Raw genomic sequence first — 12,670 nt, 5'->3', positions numbered from 1 at the left:
CATTCAATCCCCAACTTCACATAGGGAACCCTGAACCCACAAGGAGTGTTCCCTGAGTGCAGAACCCGGAGTAAGCTGCACACTGCTGGGTGTGGCCACAGAACCAAAAATTAAAGGAATAAAATAAATAATTAAAAAATATATCTCAAGAGCAACACAGAGGGAACTAGGAACCCACTTCTTCTTTTTTTTTTTTTTTTAATTTATTCGGGAAAGCAAATAGGCCACACACTGCTGTGCTTAAGCCTTATTTTTACCCCTGGCTCTGTGCTCAGAGATCATTGCTGGTGGTGCTCAGGGAACCATAAATGGTGCTGTGGATTGAACCTGGGTCAGCCACAAGCAAGGTAAGCGTCCTACCTGCTATACTATCTCTCTAGCTCCCAAATTCATTTTAAACCCTACAGCTAACATATTTTAGTTCTATTTCAAGATTTTTTAAAATGGAAGGGGCTTGTGGGGAGCACAGGGTTACAGTTGGCAGTGCCATGCTGGGGATCGAACCCAGGGCCTCACACATGCAAGGCCTGTGCTCGACCACCAAACTACTTCGCCATCAAGCCGGTTTTTACCAAAGCATATCATATTAGACAAATGCTCACTTTTTTTTTGTTTTTGTTTTTGTTTTTGGGTCACACCCGACGATGCACAGGGGTTATTCCTGGCTCTTCACTCAGGAATTACCCCTGGCGGTGCTCAGGGGACCATATGGGATGCTGGGATTAGAACCCGGGTCGGCCTCGTGCAAGGCAAATGCCCTTCCCGCTGTGCTATCGCTCCAGCCCCAAATGCTCACTTTTTTTAAGAGTACAACTCAATGACTTTTCACAAAGGGAATATTCTAGAAAACAGCCCTGTGATCAACAGAGAACTTATATCACCCAATGCCCCATCCTGCTCCCTGCCATCATTCCTCCTCCCAGAGAGCCACTAGCCCGACCTTTAGCCCCAGCCATGAATGGTCTTTTTAAAAACAAAGCTGGGCCAGGGTAGGGCGCTTGTCTTGCATGTGGTCAACCTGGGTTTGATCCCCCAAATCCCATATCCCAAATCCCTGAGCGCAGTGAGAGTAATTCCTGAGTGCAGAGCCAGGAATAACTCCTAAGCATTGCCATGTGTGGCCCCAAAGCAAAAAGGTAAGTAAGTAAATAAAAAAAAAAAGTAAAGTATTTCACCACCCCCTGACCTTCATGATTTGGGAATTTGGGTTTCACTTGGGGACTTCCTTGGACTGGTGTAAATTTGACCACAGAGCTCTCCTCCCAGCTCCCCTTGACGGAGTGCCCCCGTGCCCGACAGTGGGGAAGCAGGAATAAGTCGGGTCTGTCTCTAATGAGCTTTAAGTCTTGGGGGACAACGGACTTGTTCACAAATTAGTGCACAGTGGCACTGTGACTGCCGTAACTGTCATACGCATGAGTGTCCTGGTAATCCCAGGAGAACCATCATTACTGGTGGTGCTCAGGCAAACACATGTGGTGCTGAGACTTGAACCTGGATCAACCACATGCGACGCAAGCATCCTACCTGCTGTACTACCTCTCTTGCCCCCAAATTCATTTTAAGCCCTAAAGTGCCTTATCAAACTCATGAGGGCACCATGAATGAGTAGGGCAGGCAGCAAGAAAGCAAGGATTGTGCAGAGAGACCGTGTTGAAGCCCCAAGTTCTGCCTCTCGGGCCTCTGGTGGCCAAGCAGCCTGGCCAGGACTCAGCCAACACCTGCCCATCTGCCGTGGTTCAGTGTGCAACCCATACAGCCTCACAGAGCCCCCAGGAGCCGATTTTTCTTTTTTCTCTAAAGTTTTCCAGTGTGCCCCATACCGTTGAAGCCAAGCGTCGTTAGACGAGCGCTCTCCTGGAATTCTAGTTTGCCTTCCCTGTGAGAACCATTCCCCAGGGCTTATTAAACCTTCTCTCCTACCTGCTTGGAGCAAACAGGAATTGCCCTTTGCTGGGATTTAACGGGAGAAAAACACAGCCATCGATGAACTCAACCTGTAAGTTAGAGCAAAGCCATGTCGGGGAGAAGAGATTGGTCTTCAATGGGAGAAAAGCCTGAAGCGGCCTGACCGTAACACCCCACCCCCCCAACCACGGGTAGAACTTTTAATTTATCTACAAACCCTGCTTTGAGGGACCCCCTCTGCCTTCTTGGCTGCCCCCACTCCCGACCCCTCATGTTTTGTTAATGATAAATGACAGGCCATCGACATTATTAATTAAATGCCCCCCAGTGGCCAGGGTAAGCCCAAGACCACATGCAGAGGGAGCATCAAAGCCTCCCTTCACACCCACCCCGAGCACAGCCCCCAGGGTTGGGCCTGCCCTGGCTTGAGCAGCCCCCAGAGCCTTCCCAGAAACTGTCTCCACTTCGGCTCGGTCAAAGACAGTCCCCAAGGGCCACACGGTAATTAAACTCCTGGCATTCTTTCCACAAAAAACTCTTCCTCTTGAGACATTCCCACAGGCACTCGAGGACTGAAGGCTCCCAGCTGATTACCCAGGGATTTTTGAAAGTGACCTTGAGTGGGGGTTCAAAAGGGGCTGGGAATTTTTTGGGGGGTGAACAGGAAAGGGGCTGGGAAATGCCTTCTCCTTACATTTATAATTAGGTTATTAAGGTTGAGGCACCAGCATCTCTTTCCCTGGGACCGAGATGGGCAAAGAAATGAAAACCAGCCTTTCCAGGCCTGTTCATTTCTAGATTCTCTCGGTCTGTTTGTATTCGCCCTGTCCCCTGCACCTAAACTGGCCCTGGAACATGCTAAGAACTCAAGGAGCAGATGATCCTTCATCCAGACACAGGCTGAGGGTAGATCTTGAATGAAATGGGCTTCCAGAGTGATTCCTAGAACCAGTGGCGTAGGCCTAGAGCCAGTGGCTTCGAATTGTTGTCACAAGAGCGTAGGTGTGTTGCCCATAAGGCCAACGTCTTCCGCATCTGACTTTCCCGGAACAGGCACAGTGCCCAACCCGAGGACCACATGGGCCGTTTCTTAGCAGCATCTGTTTGACCAGAGGACGCGGGCACCGGAGCTCCGCTGGGGCAGGGCCCAAGTGGACGTTGCAGCACTGGCAGCGCTGAGGTCCAAAACACACAACATCAGGCCCCCAGGGGATGCCAAGACTCCAAAGACCTGAGATCTCACCAGCTCCTGATTGCACCGAGACAAGAAATGAATTAGTAAGACTTGGGGGATATACCCCAAAATGCAGCTTCGTTTTCCTAGCTCTCTCTTTGAAACCCCAGTTCTGCCCATGCCAGCCACCTTGATCGAATCAATTTCCACCCCTTCAGAAGGGAGCAGAAGGAGGAACCTGAAGCTGGCACCTCTGTTAGCTTCTTGGCACAGCCACCCTGACTCCAGGGCCTCTTGACCCTGCCCAGCGCCTCCCATGGCCTCCTGGAGAGTGATGGAAAACCAGCTGGTCCCCCATACCCCCAGGCTCAGGGCACCCCTGGCCTCTGGGCATCCTGAGCGAGCAGAGACCTATCTGTTCTGCTCTTTCCCAAGCTGGTTGGGAGGTTCACGTTGACCCTTGTCTCTGTTATCACCTGTATGTGCCCAGAAGGGAGGCCACTCACAGGAATGGGAGAAGGTGGAGCTCAGGGGTGATGTGGGGGACAGGGTGGTCAGAAATATGGAGAGGACTCGCCCTGCGCCATCCCACAGGTGTGGGTGCAGACTCCAGCCCAAACCTCCTGAGCCAGGCCCTGTCCCAATCTCTGTTATCTGTCATGGGGGTTATGACCAGTTTAGTATCTGGTCACCTATTTTGGGACCAGCTTCTTCTTGCGACTTGGAGTCTTTGTCTCCTTGCTCAGAGCTTCCTCCTGGCTCTGCACTCAGGGATCACTCCCTGTGTGGCTCGGGATCATATGCAGTGCCGGGAGTGAACCTGGGTCAGCCGTGTGCGAGGCAAGTGCCGGCTTAATGCCCCATTATACTTTCTCCCCAGCTCCTGCGTCCCCTTTCTTTGCTGCTAAGCTTCTGTCAATCACAGGGCAAGAGAGGCTGGGACTTCCGCTTCCGGCTCATCACAGGCCCATGCAGTGTGGCCGTGGTGGTGGCGTGCCTGTCTATGGGAAGGCAAGCGCCCCGTACCACCCCCTAAGGAGCCTGGTCCCGGGGCAGCTGTGGCATGAAGAAGCCCAGAGAATTGAAGGAGGACCCTGGAGTGTCCACACTGTGTAGGACAGTCCCTGGGGAGCAGCCCCCAGGTTTTTCTCCCTCAGCCCTCCCACTCCCCTCTGGACTCTCGGGTCCCCAGCTGAGGCCAGAGACAGGGCTGCCTGGAGACGGCCATCCCCGCCCAGCGTTCTGCATCTGCCTTAGCACCCGGCACGGTGCGGGCCTTCACACACCTGCACCGTCCTGACCGGCTGGAGCTCTAGGCTCTGAGGCTCAAACCCTCAGTAATCTGCCAAGGAAACTTTGTCCACTCCCACCAGAGACCACCAAGAGGCCAGGGGCGGCACAGGGCCGACAGCTGCTGTGGGGAACTGGGGGGATGAGGGGCCTCCTGGTGAGGCTGGAAATAAAAGGATGTCTTTAATTTTGTTTTTTTTGGTTTTTGGGCCACACCTGGTGATGCTCAGGGGTTACTCCTGGCTCTGCACTCAGGAATTACTCCTGATGGAGTTCAGGGGACCATATGGGATGTTGGGCATCAAACACAGGTCAGTCACGTGCAAAGCACATGCCCTACCCACTGTACTATCACTCCAGCCCCTGAAACTTCTTTTTTATGTGGGGGGGAGGGGCACACCGTGATGCTCAGGGGTTACTCCTGGCTCTACACTTGAATGGGGACCGTATGGGATACTAGGGATCAAATCCAGGTCAGCTGCATGCAAGACAAATGTCCTACCAGCTATACTATTGTTCCGGCCCCACCTGATAAAATAATTTTTATACTGTTGCCCAGGGACCCTGGCAGTACCTAGGGGGCAATAAAGGCAGGGAACTAACCTCCTGCCTACTTCTACCAGCCCAGCCTCAGTTGATTTGTTCCACAGGGGCTCACTTAGCAACACCAGGCCTGCGTTCAGTTTTGGGGTGTGGACAGAGCCTGATCCTGGGGTGCTCAGAGCTCCAGCTGGAGACAAAGAGCTAACAGGGGCTGGCACCTGTACTTTGAGGAGCACAAGGGAGGCGGGGGAGGGTTATTAATTATTCCTACTTTTCAGGGGAACTCAGGCACAGAGAGGTCAGGTGCCTTTCCTGAGGTCACCCAGCACAGGAGACCCCAGGCTGAAGGGGAGTCTGGGCAGGGTCGGGGGCAGTTGGGGAAGAGAGCTGCTTGACCACCCAGTATGAGACAGTGACCACAGACTGGCACCATCCAGGGCCCAGCAGGCAAACAGTGTGCTGGTGAGGCGGGCAAGGCCTCCCCCCCTAATCTGGGCGGGCAGGGGCCGGTCCTCCACTGCCCTGCCAGAGAAGGGTCCTCACATCTCGAGGGAGCCCCTGGCACTAGGGAGCAGAAAGTGCTGGAATCAAGCAGAGCTGACAGCTACTCCCTGATTCCGGGTCTGAGGCTCCAGGGCATCAGATGGGACCCCCAGAGTTCCCAAGAGCCCAGAGCTCTCGTCCTTGGGGTTTGGGGAAACCCTCTGTCTGGGGCTGAGCCCTGAGAGATTCGGGTTCAGCTAGAGGGAAGAGCAGGCCTCTGTTTTCCAACGCAGAGCGCCCCCCCCCACCCAGCCTTTTTGGGGCTTCCCCACGCCTGCAGCACATCTGGTCTCCTGTGCTGAGGGAAGGGAAGGGAAAAATGGAAGCTGGGGATCAGGGAGAAGGGAAGGGAGCCCCTTCCCCACCTTTGGCCCTTCCAGGGAAGCAAGACAGAGGACCGATTGGCTGGGTGTGGACCCCAGCTCTGCTCCTCCCTAGCGGGCGCACCCACAAACTGCTCAACAACCACAGACCATTTTTATAAAAACTCCACTCTTAGATGAACTTCTTACAAAGCCCTTCAGAGGCCCTCAGGAAGAGAGAACCCTTGGCTACGACGAACTATCGAGCAGTGAGGCAGATAAACCCTATGACAAACTGTCTTCCAGCTCAAGGGCTTTATTGCTCCTATGACACTGGCCGTGCCAAACCTCAACTTCCCCCTCTACCAAGCAAGGCTAGGAAGAACCCGCTTCACAGCACGATTGCCCAGATGTGGGAAGGTGCCCAAGCCTGCGTCGGATGCGTGATCAACATTCAATAAATACCCCGGAGCTGCTCCCGTCCCCAGCCCCGGGACCACACAGTGCCACCCGGCTCTCAGCCTGTGGTCACGGAGAGTATTTCACACTGGCAGTACATGCATTCCAAATTGATGCCTGACGGTATATTTTCTGGTGTAAACTATATGTCCACTCTAACTTTAGCCTGGGGAAACTTTATTATTTGTTTCCCTTTCATGAAAGCTATAATAGAGGAAGAGAAAACTCTGCCTGCTACATTCCAATTCCTAAATACACAATTTACAATTTTCTGGGATATTATTTAAGTTTATTTTCGTTTTTGGACTCTCACCATCCCCTGGGGTGTTTATTTAAGTTCCGGGTGGGCTCTGGAAAGGTTTGGAATGTCTCAAAGGAGAGAGGGAGGTAGAAGTGTGTGTGGGGGGGGGCAGGATGAGGTTGTTCCCATTCATTGAATTAAAGGGCCTGGGGTCTTTGTACACGCTAGGGTCTGGAACTTTCCCTGCACAGGGCAAGTTCTGTTCCTCGTGACCTGAAGCCGTAACAGGGATCTTTTGTTGGCTTTTCTGTCCTCTGTTCAAACTAAGCCACTGGAAGGGCTAAATTTCAGGAGGTCTGGCCAGGAATGCCAACTTCCTCCCTTTCCGGAAATAGCCATCCAGCCTCCCTGCCCGGTCCCGTGACGTCACCTGTGATTCTCTGAGGGCTCAGGGCCTCCTAGAGGACAGTGACATCATCCACATGGTCAGCATGTCCCTCACTCCCACCCTCCCACATCCTGTCCCCAGCCCAGCTCTGGGTCCCCCACATGGAAGGCCGGAGGAAGGTTCGGCATGGCTGGTCTCTTCCCAGGAGGAGGTTATGGTGGGTGCTCCCCTCAGTAGAGAAGGCTCCTCTGGGCCCACATGCTGGGGTTCTCTCTGCTCGCCAATTATAAATGATAAAGCTTGTGGGTCCGGAGTGAATCTACAGCGGGTAAGGTTGGACCAGAGTGATAGCACAGCAGATGGACCCATGTTCAATCCTCGGCACCCCGTATGGTTCCCTGATAACCACCAGGAGTGATCCCTGAGCACAGAGCCAGGAGGAAGCTCTGTGCACCACCGATGTGGCCCCCCAAACAAAAAGACACAAACAAAACCTTGAAAATTAGAAGTTCCACATGGGGCTTCCAACTGCATAAGAATCGAGTGTGGGGGGCTGGAGCCTTATAGCACAGCGGGTAGCGTGTTTGTCTTGCCGACCTGAATTCAGTTCCCAGCATCCCATATGGTCCTCCAAGTACTCCCAAGAGTAATTCCTGTGTGGGGGTCGCCACTCTTCAGGGCCTTGCTGGACAGGTGAGGGAATAGCACAGCATGGAACCAGGATCTCTGCGTCCATCCAGGCCATGCTGCTGAAGTGCTGAAGGGCTCGGGCAAACAGGAGCTGAGGGAGATTAAAAATAAAAAATTCCCATGAGTCTAGAGAGAAATTGGGAGCATTTAGCATCCTGATAAGGTGGTAGCCAGAGAGCCCCTTCACGGGAAGGCCCCTTCCTCATCTCTGCGTGTCTGAGCACTCCCTTCAGTGGCAAAGGGGATGTTGCAGGCCTGGGCCGTGGAATTTTCCAGCTGCCCAATGTGATCATGAGGGTCATTAAATGGGCAAAAGGGAAGCAGAAAGCTGGGGCAGAGCCTGGTGAAAGCTTTTCTTTCTCTGCATTGTCATGGAAACCATTTGGGGTAGGGCAGGGGGTTGAGGGCCTGCAGGTCACACGTGGTAGGGGGTTGAGGGCCTGCAGGTCACACCTGGTACTGATGGAGATGAAGCCCAGCGCCTTGCGTGTGTTGGTGTTGGAGATGTCGTTGGAGTCCAGGAGGACTGGCCTCCTGGAGAAGCTGGAAGAAGCAAGAAGAATGAATCCCTCTCCCCCTGCTAGGAATACAGCCCCCCGGCATCCTGTTAGGGCCCACTGGGATCCATCAGACTTTGAGCCTCCGGGAGAGTGAGGTGACTCTTCATGTGGTTTGAGGCCACTATGCATCTAATAATTTGTTTTACAGCAGCTGTAGGAGAGTAATAAAGGAAGGGAGAAGGTCTTTGCTCCCAACAGTGAGATGGAGGAGAAAACAGGGGAAGATGCCCCCAGAGGGGCTGGAGAGATAGCACAGCGGGTAGGGCGTTTGCCTTGCACTCGGCCAACCTAGGTTCGATTCCCAGCATCCCATATGGTCCCCTGAGCACCGCCAGGGGTAATTCCTGAGTGCAGAGCCAGAAGTAACCCCTGTGCATCGCCAGGTGTGACCCAAAAAGCAAAAAAAAAAAAAAGATGCCCCCCAGATAAAGAGGGGCCACCCCACACCTCATCTAGAAGAGAGTAGACACGAGCAGAGTCTGGGCTGTAGTCTTCATGGAGAATATTTCAATATCTCCCTTGAAACAAACGATGAGTCATTTGTTTGGGGTTTGGTGGCCATACCCAGTGATGCTCATGGATTCTTCCTCACCCTGTGCTCAGGAATCACTCCTGGCAGTGCTCAGGGGACTATATGGGATGCCAAGAATAAAACCCAGGTTGACTGCATGCAAGGCAAGCGCTCTCCCTGCTATACTATAGCTCTGGCCCCATAAATATGTGTATGTATATATATGTATATATACACACACATATATATAGAGAGAGAGATAAAGAGATAGGGGTGGAGTCCACCTAGAAGTGCTGCTGGTTTACTCCTCTTTCTGTGCTCAGAGATCACTCCTCGCAGTTCGTAGGGGACTAAAGTGGTGTCAGGGATTGAACCCAGGCCAGCCACTTGCAAGGCAAGCCCCCTACCTACTGCCCTACTTACTGTATTATCTCTCTAGCCCTGGAGTCCCATTTCTTAAATGCCCTGTGCTCCCTAGTTTGCTCCTTTTCAGCAGATGCTGAGCACTGAAAACTTTTTTTTTTTTGCAACCCAGAGATATTCAAGGTTACTCCTGGCTCTGCACTCAGCAGTTACTCCTGGTGGTGCTCAGGGGACTATATGGGATGCTGGGGATCAAACACAGGTCAGCCATGTGCAAGGCAAATGTCCTATCCACTGTAATACCACTCCAGCCCCTGAAACTTCTTTTTTTTGGGGGGGCACACCTGATGATGCTCAGGGGTTACTCCTGACTGCACTTCAGTGCTTGGGGGACCATATGGGATACTAGGGATCGAACCCAGGTTGACCATGTGCAAGGCAAGAACCGTACCCGCTGTACTATCACTCTGGCCCCTGAAAACTTCTGTTCTTGATGCTTCTTGAGTTTTGCTTACAGACTGGTTCCTAGGCCGTATGTTGTCCCAGGCCGGCGGCATCTAGACTTTAGCCTTTGCTGCAACCCTGGCCGATGATGACTTAATCTCTGGGCTGACTGAATGGAGCCACGAAGTTCAGATGGATTTTGCAAGACAAAAACCTAAATCCATTTTGTGGCTGCCGTTACATATTCTGACTTCACCACATCCGTGGTCACTCTGACCACAGACACAAAAGGCACTATAAATTCTTTTCCATGAGCTAGTTGATCATTTCTAGCTTCATTCATTTCTTGATAAGTCAGCCCGTCAAAAACTGGGTCGGTCTGTCATTAATCCCAAGAGTTCCATCATGGTGCCCTCAACTTACTAATGATGTTTGCTCATAATTGTCTGCAGTCATTTCTTCTCACACACACTGTTTTCACAGGGACTTTGATGAGAAAAACATGCAGAGAAATACTAGTGAAAAAAGTTTCATTGCATTCAAGGAAGCCAACGCTGTTTTTTTATTTTGTTTTGCTTTTGCTTTTTGGGTCACACCCGGCGATGCACAGAGGTTACTCCTGGCTCATGCACTCAGGAATTACTCCCGGAGGTGCTCAGGGGACCATATGGGATGCTGGGAATCGAACCAGGTTGGCCATGTGTAAGGCAAACGCCCTAAACATTGTGTTATCGCTCCAGCCCCCCAATGCTTTTTTTAAGTGATTTTTCATAAAAGTTTAATAGGGCTGGAAAGATAGCACAGAGCTAAGACACTTGCCTTACATGTGTCCAAACCTGGTTTGATCCTCGTCACTATATATGGTTCCCAAGCCCCACCAGGAGGGATCCCTGAGCACAGAGCCAGGAGTAAGCCCTGAGCATTGCTGAATGTGACCCACTCCTCCACCAAATATAAAATAATGACCACTAAGGGGCTGAGGAAGTAGCTCCAAAGTCCGAGTGTGTGTCAGGCATCCAGAAGCTCCAAGTTCAATCCTCAATGGGCACCAAACACAGGTTCCCAAACACTGTCGGATGAGACTCTGATGGCTCCTGGGCATCTCCAGGGCAGCCCTGGCTGTGCTGTCAGGACTTCAAGGAGAGCAAATGGGCAGCAATGATCTAATCAGGTAGAAAATTTCAGCTTTGTAAGATGAATAGTGTTCCATAAGGACATGGTACCTGTGTCTTCTCTAGTCAGGAAGAATGCATCTTTGTAACCACTGAGGGCATCAAAGACTCTTCTCAGACAGGGCTGTGGAGGGAGCAACAAGGCAATGATAAGAAAAAACTTGCTTGATGGAATACTACTCAGCAGTGAAAAAGATAAAGTCATACAATTAGCTGCAACGTGGGTGGATCTGGAGAGGATTGTACTGAGTGAAGTCAGTCAGAGGGAAATAAACAGACAACCCATAATAATCTCTTTCATATGTGGGATATAAAGACACAATGTAGGGGAATATGAAAGGCCCAATGGCAATAGAAACGAACTGCAGGAGAACTGCTCTTCAGTAGGAAGCTTGACACTGTGATACTATGGGAGGATAAGTTAGGGAAGGGAACACTAGAACAATGGGAGAGGGAAAAAGTGTCTGAGGGGTGGGGGTGGGAGGGAAACTGGGGACCTTGGTGCAGGGTAAGGGGCACTGATTAAGGAAAGGTTGTGGGAACAATGTATGCCTGAAACTCAGTCATAAATATCTTTGTAGCTCTGCAATTCACAGTGATTCAGTTTTTTTGGTTGTTTGGTTTTTGTCGGTTTTTTTTTTTTTTTTTTTGCTTTTTGGGTCACACCCAGTGATGCACAGGGGTTACTCCTGACTCATGCACTCAGGAATTACTCCTGGCGGTGCTGGGGAGATCATATGGGATGCCGGGGATCGAACCCAGGTCAGCCGTGTGCAAGGCAAATGCCCTACCCACTGTGCTATCACTCTGGTCCCCCGTGATTCAGTTTTAAAAAAGAAAAAGAAACATGTTTGGTTATTTCATTGGTCAACATATATTTCTCACAGAGATATTCATTCACAGGTCCTTGTCCACAGTCCCCAACTCCCAAAGCCTTGAGATTTCCTGGGTTTTAAGAGTAACAAAGGCATCCTTAATTTCATGAATGAAGGCGGGGTGGTGCCTGGAATGTGATTGGTAGCTGGGAACTTCCACTAAGCTCCAGAGAAGGAAGAGAGGCATTTCCATGTCAGTGGATTCACTTCACCGGGAGGGGTGAGGTTGCGTGTAGATTCATTTGCTTTCTGCTGCTAAATGAAAGAATGGCCCAAGTCCCAGGGGCTGGAGTGATAGCACAGTGGGTAGGGCATTTGCCTTGCATGCGGCCGACCCGGGTTCGATCCCCAGCATCCCATATGGTCCCCTGAGCATCGCCAGGAGTAATTCCTGAGTGCAGAGCCAGGAGTAACCCCTGTGCATCGCCAGGTGTGACCCAAAAACCAAAATAATAATAATAATAATGGCCCAAGTCTGAGAGATGGGAGCCAGCAGAGCTCCCACCACCTGACTGAGACATCAGGAGGGCCCAGAAATTACATAGCAGGGGAGACCAAGCAGAGACTGGGGCAGATGTTGAAGCTGACCCGGCCCAGCTGTGTGGGAGGAGGTGTGCTGTGGCTGCTGCCTGGCCCAGCCTTGAGGCAGGCTGCTGCAACCACCCCCCCCCCCGCCTGCTTCTCCCCAGCCAGCAGGAGGCAGAGGAAGCCCCCAGCACCCCTTCTCCCTCCCCGATGCATTGGGAAAAGAATCTGCTTTCTCTGCCCAGGGGACCCCCCACGGGAGGTGCTCAGAGCTTAGTCTGTGGGGTCACGTCTCTGAGCCCCCTTCAGGGTACGAGTCCCAGCAACCCAGCACATCTCAGCATCACCATGAAGACAAAGAGCTTTTCTTGACGAGAAAAACGTCAGGTCCTGACAAGTCTGGCAGCTTCCACACTTGAACCCTCCACTCGCCCCGCTGCCTTTTCCACTGGAACCCTTCAGAAAAAGGGGGAGCTTTTCTTTTTCTTTTTGGGTCACATCCAGCGATGCACAGGGGTCACTCCTGGCTCTGCACTCAGGAATTACCCCTGGCGGTGCTCAGGGACCATATGGGATGCTGGGAATCGAACCCAGGTCAGCTGCGTGCAAGGCAAACACCCTCCCCGCTGTGCTATCACTACAGTCCCAAAAGGGGGAGCTTTTAAATTCTCTCATTCTACTC

The sequence above is a fragment of the Sorex araneus genome, chromosome 3, assembly GCF_027595985.1.
Source record: "Sorex araneus isolate mSorAra2 chromosome 3, mSorAra2.pri, whole genome shotgun sequence".
Classification (NCBI taxonomy): domain Eukaryota; kingdom Metazoa; phylum Chordata; class Mammalia; order Eulipotyphla; family Soricidae; genus Sorex; species Sorex araneus.
Note: the sequence above shows the minus strand (reverse complement) of the source record.